The 9,809-nt window shown below is 35.7% G+C and overlaps 1 pseudogene; it reads right to left on the bottom strand.

The window, feature by feature from the left end:
• Positions 1–6,442: 6,442 nt before the first annotated feature.
• Positions 6,443–7,303, bottom strand: LOC101050239 (prohibitin 1 pseudogene; annotated as a pseudogene).
• Between the last annotated feature and the right edge of the window lie 2,506 nt (positions 7,304–9,809).

Below are 9,809 nucleotides of genomic sequence, written 5' to 3'. Positions count from 1 at the left end.
TTCTGTTCTTAAGACTTAACTGTCTAAATATTTACAGCTAAGTATATTTATTTTAGGTCAATATTTATATTATTTTATATATTTTATGTAATACTTATGTTATTTTAGATTAATATTTATTTGAAGTTTAGAAAATTACCTGCTATTAATAACTTCTTGAGTTTTCTTTTTATATCATAAATCAACAGAGAATTTTATTATTTTAAAATCTTGGAGTTTCTACTCCTAAAGTAAGGTGAAGTGGCCATGTTTGTGCTTAATGAGTTTGTACAGAATCCTGAAGATTCAAGTGAAGCCCTGTAGTCTGTGAATAGAGGTTGAAAACTTCAGCATCAATTTAAATGGGCCACTTTAACAGGAACACAGAATACATTTTTTTTTTAACTTGGACAATGTATGCTCTCCCTACCTAATTATAAATGATGTCTTAATGAGATTATAAAGGCCAAACAAGCAAAAACTGACTAAAAGAGTGTTAGAGATAGAACGCTAAGTAATATACGGTAAACATTCTATGGGGACAGCTTGGGGAATGCACAAGTAGATTACTAAACCTAACACAGAACCTTGTACATAGTAACAAATGCTTTCTGATTTGTTCATTGATGTAAAGTTTCTATCATACATTAAAACAGGCAATGGTAGAAAGTGTGGTAGTATACACAGAACATTGTATTCTAAATATATGGTTAGAGTAATATTTGAGATAAGTTTATTTTGAAATACATGTATTTTACAGTTGTTAAAAACAATAAATAATATTAAATCACTTTAGAATTTTAGAAGAACCATTTATTAACAGGTGGTATGCCCATTTTTAATTATCCAAGTAGTCTCCTTTCCAGAGACACATTGAAATATTAAAAATTAGTTTTCTTGAGGTTTGTAAGGATGTATGGGTGATGATCATTACCAAAAAATTTAAAGATAGGGACAGTACATGTCAAAGTGTCCTGATAGCAATTTTTCTCTAAGTAGACTGATGTTTAAACAAAAGTTCTGTTGTAGAGTTGAATGAATTGAATCTATACATTTTACATAATGTGGTAGGATATTCAAAGTGATTTATGTTTTAATTATCCTTACTATACATATATGACAACAATAGCTATATGTTGTCTTATACAGATCAAACATAGGCCCTATTAGCTTAACGACATTTTTTTCAAAATCTTTGATGGAAATTCTTTATCTCCAATACAGTGTTGCCAGAAGCTCCCCTCTAAGCACAGTCAACAAATCAATGGGTAGAAATGAGATAGCAAGAGCAAACTCTGCAATAAAGACTGAAGTGCAAGTAAGAACTTGGGAGGTGTGAGGAAGGCCAGCAGTGAAGTAGATGGAAATAATATAAAGATGGGAATACCACTAATAAAAATGCATTACTAAGATAGCTTCCCTGCCACCGTGGGCCATTAGCTGAGCTCCTGCAGGTCCTGTTGGAGGAAAATCTGAGTGATGTACCTTCATGGCTGCCAGAGACAAGTCTCATATTTGGGAATCTCAACAAATCACATGCAGAACAAATAAAAGCAATTCAACACCTTGCCACCTTGTAGCAAAACATCAGAATACAGATGGCAAGAAGAAGATCTTAAATTAATTTCATCTGCTATGGGTGAGTGTTCTTGGGAAGAGGTGTGGGAAAAGCCAGTTTATCCAGTCTTCGGATAGTATATTTAATAACATTATTCACTCTTTACAAAACTGAATCAATTTGGATTTTTTAATGAAATAAATTCAAATAACATGTCTTTTCAGATCTTATTTAGTCTTTTCTCGTGCCTCTAACTAAAGACATAGCTGAGACTGGATAATTTATAAAGGAAAGAGATTTAATTGACCCATAGTTCAGCATAGCTGGGGTAGCCTCAGGAAACTTACAATCTTGATGAAAGGGGAAGCAAACACATCCTTCACATGGTGGCAGCAAGGAGAAATGTCAAACAAAAGGGGCAAAAACACTTATAAAATCAACAGATCTCATCAGAACTCACTCACTATCAGGAAAACAGCAGCATGGAGATAATCGCCATCATAATTCAATTACCTCCTACCAGGTCCCTTCCATGACATGTGGGGATTATGGGAACTACAATTCAAGATGAGATTTGGGTGGGGAAACAACCAAACCACATCTGTTACAAACCCCATTTTCAGATGATTTCTGTATTACCAGAGGACTAGAGTGAAAATAAGGGTTAGTAGTATATCCATTGATTTATTTTGGAGTTTACCCTGCTTGTTGTTGTGGTCTACTTCTATATACCTAATTACTCTCAGTTCTAACATTATCTCACCACGATTTCAAAAGCATAAGCGAATATTCACCCTATAACCTCCTAGACACAGTAAGAAATATTATGCCTGTATCACCCTTAGCAATGATCTTCTCCTGTTTGTGCGGCATTGTAGGAACCCTGTACGTAATTAATAGTTAAAATGCAGGTGCAAACATGTTCAATTCACAGATCAGAACTTTATTGGCCAGGTGAACTTGATCAAGTTATTTAATTTCTTATAATTTAGGTTTCCTCATTGCTTCTCTGTGAAATTGTATGCCCTTACTACTTGGTTCCCTGAAATGACTACTTTCTGTTTTGGCTTGGGGCCTTCCACATGCTGTTCCCTGTAACTGGAACATGTTTTATCTCCTCTCCCACCTTTAGCCCATTTATCTGGTTAATTTTTACTTAATTTTCAGCTCTTAATTTGCAAATCACTTCCTCTAAGAGACTTTTCCTGAGCCCTTCAATTGTTCATTGGCTAATAAAATGTCGTAATAACAATTATCTCATTTTTACTTTGATGTACTAGTGAAAGGAAATGAGCAAAGAGAAATCAACTAGCTTGCTCAAGGTTATAAAACCTGTTAAGGGCAGAACCAAAGCATAATGCCAGGATTGTTATCTCCATTCTCTTCCATTATTTCTGTCTCAGTTATCAGTACTTTGCTCCGCCCTGGTTACACTCAGCCTCTATGGAATGCTGAGACATAAAGCCTCCAAAAAGAGACTATCTGTGTATGCCTGGGTGAAACACATTTCTGTCCCATGAAACTAACACGAAGAAATTCATCAGGCCATCTAAGACATCCTGATGCTGCTCATTGCCAGCAGCTCGGACAGCTTCCCTTTGCTGGAACATCAGGTACTATAATGGTAATCTGGGCCAATGCCTGTCTGCTCCACTTTTTTCTTGCTGCCAATGTTAACATGCAACCACTGCAATTTAGTTAGTTCTCCCTAAAGTTCACATGGGGAGCCCAGTATTCCTCTGTATTTCCATTTTGCTTTGCAAACAATTCACTCAGCTGCCTAAGCCAGGGAGGAATCTAAGTTTCATCATAGATTGAGCCTCTCTCTCTTCTCTGCTCCAAATGGAACTCCACTTGGGCTTTAGATACTGCCATTTGTGCCATTGCAACAACTATCATGACCTCTTCTTCTCTCTTCCTCATGCAATTGCCTTAAACCTGGTATTCACCGTTGATATAACTTCTTAACAAACCTTCCCCGTTCTAGTCATCCATACTCTTCAGTCAATCCTTTTCTTAAACTTTTATTTTAAATTCAGGGGTGCATGTGCAGGTTTGTTAAGCAGGTCAACTTATCTCATGCAGGTTTGTTGTACAGATTATTTCGTTAAGCCTAGTATTAAGCCTAGTACCCATTAGTTAATTTTCCTGATCCTCTTCTCCCTCCCACCCTTCACCTTCCTAGAGGGCCCAGTGTGTGTTATTTCTCTTTATGTGTCCATGTGTTCTCATTGTTTAGCTACCACTTATAAGTGAGAACACGTGGTATTTGGTTTTCTGTTCCTGTGTTAGTTTGTTAAGGAAAATGGCCTTCGGTTTCTTCCACATGCCTGTCAAAGACATAATCTCATTCTTTGTTATGGCTACATAGTATTCCATAGTGTACATGTACGACATGTTTTTATACAGTCTATCATTGATGGGCATTTATATTGATTCCATGTCTTTGTTATTGTGAATAGCACTGCAATGAACATATGCATGCATGTGTCTTTATAACAGAATGATTTATATTTCTTTGGATATATATTCAGTAATGGGATTGCTGGGTTGAATGGTATTTCTGTCTTTAGGACTTTGAGGAATGCCACACTGTCTTTTACATGTCAGGATTGGTATCTCCATTCTCTTCCATTATTTCTCTCTCAGTTAGTAGTACCTAGTTCTACCCTTGTTACACTCAGCCTCTATGGAATGCTGAGACATAAAGCCTCCAGAAAGAGATCCCCTGTGTATACCTGGGTGAAGCACATTTCTTTCCCATGACACATTAATTCGTCAGATCATCTAAGACATCCTGACTGCTAATCCTTGCCAGCAATGCATAAGCATACATATGAATCTATAATTTACACTCCCACCAACAGTGTATAAGAAAACCAAGGATGATGTTTCTCTACAGCATCATCAAGCTCTATTATTTTCTGACTTTTCGATAATAGTCATTCTGACTGCTGTGAAAAGGTATCTCATTGTGGTTTTGATTTGCGTTTCTCTAATGATCAGTGATGTTCTGCTTTTATTCATGTGACTGTTGGCCACATATATGCCTTCTTTGAAAAGTATTCATGTCCTTTGACAATTTTTTAAGGGAGTTTGTACCTTTTTTGTAAATTTGTGTAAGTTCCTTATAGATGCTGGATATTAGATCTTTATCCAATGCATAGTTGACAGAAACATTCTCTCATTATGTATGGTTGGTAGGCTATTTATTGCTGCTTCAATTTCAGAGCCCATTACTGGTCTGCTCAGGGATTCAATTTCTTCCTAGTTCAGTCTTGGTGTATGTGTCCAGGAATTTATCTATTTCTTCTAGATTTTCTAGTTTATGTGCATAGAAATATTCTTGATATTCTCTGATGGTTGTTTGTATTTCTAGGGGATCAGTGGTAATATCCCCTTTGTCATTTCTGATTGTGGGTATCTGGATCTTCTCTTTTTTCTTTTTTATTAGTCTAGCTAGCAGCCTATATACTTTATTAATTTTTTTTAAAAAACAGCTTCTGGATTTGTTAATGTTCTGAATGGTTTTTCATGTCTCAATCTCTTTCAGTTCATCTTTGATTTTGGTTATTTATTATCTTCTGCTAGCTTTGGGACTGATTTACATTTGGTTCTCCAGGTTTTTCAGTTGTGATTTTAGGTTGCTAATGGGATTTTTCTAACTTTTTGATGCAGGCATTTAATGCTATTACTTTCCCTGTTAACACTACCTTAGCTGTGTCCCAGAGATTCTGATATGTTATATCTTTGTTCGCAATAGTTTCAATGAACTTCTTGATTTCTGCCTTAATTTTACTATGACCAAAGTCATTCAGGAGCAGGCTATTTAATTTCCTTGTAATTATATGGTTTTGAGTGAACTTCTTAGTCTTGGTTTCTAATTTAATTGTGCTTTGTTCTGAGAGACTGTTTCATACAATTCTGGAGGCTACAAGTCCAAGATCAAGGTATCAGCTGAGGTTTTTTTCCCAAACACTTCTAGACATTAAGAGAGTATATACCTGGTTATTAAAGTTCACTTAATCTGGAGTATATTATAATAAAATATATTTATATATGATAAATTCAAAATACGTAATACATAAAATATCATAAACAAGTCCAAAAAGGAATATACAAATATTTCAGTAGAATAGGAAATTGTAACATATATATTTTTAAATAATTGATAATTTATGCAGAAAAGGAAATAAGGTACAGGTAATTAAAAAGCATAATTAATACATTTCATGCAATGGAGATATATGTGTATATATATATCTCCACACACTCAGTTTTCAATAGCTACAGAGTATATTCTTTTCTTTAAAAATCCCCACTTTATTGAGGTGTAATTGACATACAAAAAGAAAAATAAGAAACAGTAGGAGGAAATTTTTGGAGGTAATGGATAGCTTCATGGCAAAGATTATGGTGATAGTTTCAGAGAACATAGTATTTTCAAGAAGACATGGAACATTTATGAAAGCTGATCACATATTTAGATATAAGGCAAGCCTTAAAAATATTTTCAATGTTTGTTATGATACACAAAATAATCTGTGATTGTTGTGTGAATAAGTTATGTTTCAACCACAAAACTACATTTTTAAAAAACAATACTGAAAACAGGATATATTTGGAAATTAACAAAGTCGCTTCTAAATAACTCAGAAATTAGAAAATATATAGAATCTACTGATAATTTTGCTGTATATTGAAAACATGGGACCCAGGTAATGTAGGGACATTTACAGCTTTTTTTTTTTTTTTTTCCGAAGTGATTTTACCTTTATTTCCTTCACTTTAAGCCAATCGTGAAATTTCACAGTGATTTCTGGGGTGGGGGCAGAAGGAAGGCGGTGTCAAGAATCACTGGGGCTGTGGCCCAGTCGGCCCGTGGAGGTGCAGGTAGGGTGGCCCTCACTGGGGCAGCTGGAGGAGCACAGACTGCCCCGCCGCCAGGTAGGTGATGTTCCGAGAGCGTGACAGCTGGTACGCGATGTCCTCCGCGGCTTCCAGCTTGCGCAGCTCCATCAGGCCATCCCCTGCGATGGCCAGTGAGTTGGCAATCAGCTCAGCTGCCTTGGAGTCGCCCTCAGCAGAGATGATAGCCGCCTTTTTCTGCTGCTAGCCTTTCCCACCACAAATCTGGCCCTCTCTGCTTCCTGCTGAGCCACCTGTTTGGCTTCCACCGCTTCTGTGAACTCCTTCCCGAAGGTCAGATGTGTCGAGGACACATCGTCCAGGATGAGCCCAAAGGTGGCTGCTCGCTCCGTAAGGTCGTCGCTCACCTGCCTGGAGACCAGCTTCTCTCTGGGTGATTAGTTCTCCAGCATCAAAGCGAGCCACCACTGACTTGAGGATCTCGGTCGTGATGGACGGCAGCACACGCTCATCATGGTCCTCTCCGATGCTGGTGAAGATGCGAGGCAGCTGGCTAGCAACGGGCCGGAAGAGGATGCGCAGTGTGATGTTGACATTCTGTAAATCTTTGCTACCAGCGATGACTGGCACACTACGTGGCCGAGAACGGCAGTCAAAGATAATTGGTTTCTGTACCCATGGGATGAGAAAGTGAGTCCCTTCCCCTACCACAATGTCCTATACTCCACGGAATCGGTCAAAGATGACAGCTCTGTACCCAGCATCCACATTATATAAGGCCGAGTTCACCAGGCCTCCTGCAACAGCTAAGGCCAGGCCAAACTTGCCGATGGACTCAAACACTTGGGCAGCCATGTTTTCTTCTGCTGGGCCCTCTCACACCTGCTCCCACTCTGACCTCCATATGAATTCATTTACAGCTTTAAAATACTATACTAGAAAATGAACTTAAAATATCTAAATTAAATAAAAAGATAAAAAGAAGAAACTAGATATAAGATTATTAATTTATAAAATTGGAAACATACATGCAATAGAAATGATCGCCAAAGCCAAGAGTTGGTTGTTGAATAGATTTTGGTGCGATTGGTCAATAATTCAGACATTACAGTTAACAAGAAGAAATTACCAACCATTTGGTGGTGATTAATGTGAAAACAGGTAAAATGGACAAATTTGTAGAAACATATAACATTAAATTAACAGAAGAAAAAATATTATATTTAAATAAATCTGTAACCTTTTATAAAGGTGAATTAATATTTACAATATTTCCTACGCAAGAAATGCACATAACCAGCCATTTTTAACAGGGATTCTACCAAATATTCACGAAAAAATTCACACTACACAAATTATTTTAGAGTGTCAAAATTTAGAGCCCTTTCTGACTTACTACATAATGCTAACATATTCCTGATAACAAAACCTGACAAGAACTATTTCTGAAAGGAAGTTTTCAGGTGAATCACATTATGATTATAAATACAAAAGTTCTTAAAAATACACTATTAGAAAACTGAAAATTAGAAGTTTAAAAAATACATCAAGGGATAAAAGATTTATTCAATATATGAAAGTCAATCAATTTAATTCAACACATTGAAATGTCAGTGAAAAAATATAAGAGCTTGTTAAATATTCAATATAATTATCAGTTTATTTTACTATATAATGTATATAATATTTCTTAATAGCAAAACTCAGTCATTATGATACGATGCTATTTTGCAAAAATATATTTATGGAAAAGTAATATGATCTAAGAATGGAAACCAAAATTCTAATTCTAGGATTTGGTCTATAGAACTTTTCTAAGTCTGTCACAAGGTGGCCCCAAATCCATATTCTTCATGGCTCCGTATTTATGGAAAATGAATCAAACATCAAAAAGAAGGTATTACAGTGAAAATCCAAGATAATAATAATCCCACTTAATAATCAGTTGTCCACTTGGATAAAAGAAGAGAGAAAAGCAATCTTCTTATATTTGAAATGAGCAGGGAGCTGATAAATGCATCAAGGTATTTTACTTCAAGATTAGTCTCAACAAAAGTAATAAATAAATAATCTTTTTGATATTCAATGTTTCAATGAGCACACAGCCTAGTAGTATGCAAGCTTGGCTGAGAACAATCTGTAATCTTTACCTTTTCCTTCTTTTATATTAACAATTACTTAGTTTTTTACCTTGCCGGAGTACTTGTAAAACAGTTTCAGAACTCTGCCTTCTTTATTCTGTTCTACCTGTCATACAAAGAAAAACTGTAGATTATAAATCATGTAAGATCCTGTCAGGAAAGCCTCAGATTAAAAGTCTTATATAAAATCCTGACTAATTCATTCATTTCTTCCTCTTTCCTCTTATCTCAGAATCCCTGAAGTCTTAAGATGGCACCACAAAAATATCTTTTCAGACAGTGAGAAATTCTTTCAAGGGTAATACAACGCTAGGGAAAATGCCTAGCTATTAACTGCAACTGATAGATCATATTTGAATAAATAGTAAAACAATTAGTACAGAAGATTGATATTTTTGTTTAAATTAATAGTGGTATAGCTTGAACAAATCACTTCAAGATGATAATATTTTATTCGTGGGGGTTTTTGAGAATAAGCAAGATAGCAGGTACAGTTCTGAATATTGTGCCTGGTGTGTGGAGAAAACTTAATGCTACTTTTTGTCATTGTCACTGCTTTCATTCAGAATACAATGGAATCATGGAAATAATTAATTTAATTGTCAGTGGAAAGAGCTAAACGTATCCCTGCTTATATTCTCAACTGATTCTGAATTGGGCTTCAGATACCAGCTCTTAATGGTATATCTTCCAAGTCTGTTTGTTTTTATGAAGGAAAGGGTAGTCAGAAGTGATGGATGGCCCAACTTAGCTTGAAACAGCACAGCCTGGAATTTAGTAGGATGGTCTGAGTATACTTCAGCAAAATATATAGAAAATTCAAATTTTTGAGTGAGTTTATAGATTTTTAACAGTAAATGCGAGAGGCTTGATTTGATTGTGCACTGTCTACTAATAGTTTTATTTTTGTCTCAGGGAAAGGAAGCAGAAATGGCATAATTGTTGAACTTAGAAATCTTCAAAAGTCTCTCCTGCTTCTGCCTGATAAAGAAGAAGGTAAAATTAGACAATCTAATTGTAGTGTAGATAAATCACAATTCATAATCAATTCTGATTTGTATTATGCTCAGAATTTCCATTACATTATTTAACACAAATTGTTAAGATTCTATTGCCTGTTCATTTATGGCAAGGATATTTACAACTAGCCATCAAGACCAAGGCCTTAGACATTTGTAACACTACATGTAGAGTGCAGGTTTTATATTTTCCACGCATTTTAAAGACAGCTGTTCAGTGCTTATTGTCCAAGGTAAATGTGT

Source organism: Saimiri boliviensis, chromosome 3 (genome assembly GCF_048565385.1).
Source record: "Saimiri boliviensis isolate mSaiBol1 chromosome 3, mSaiBol1.pri, whole genome shotgun sequence".
In the NCBI taxonomy this organism is placed as follows: domain Eukaryota; kingdom Metazoa; phylum Chordata; class Mammalia; order Primates; family Cebidae; genus Saimiri; species Saimiri boliviensis.
This window is presented reverse-complemented; position numbering and strand designations above follow the sequence as displayed.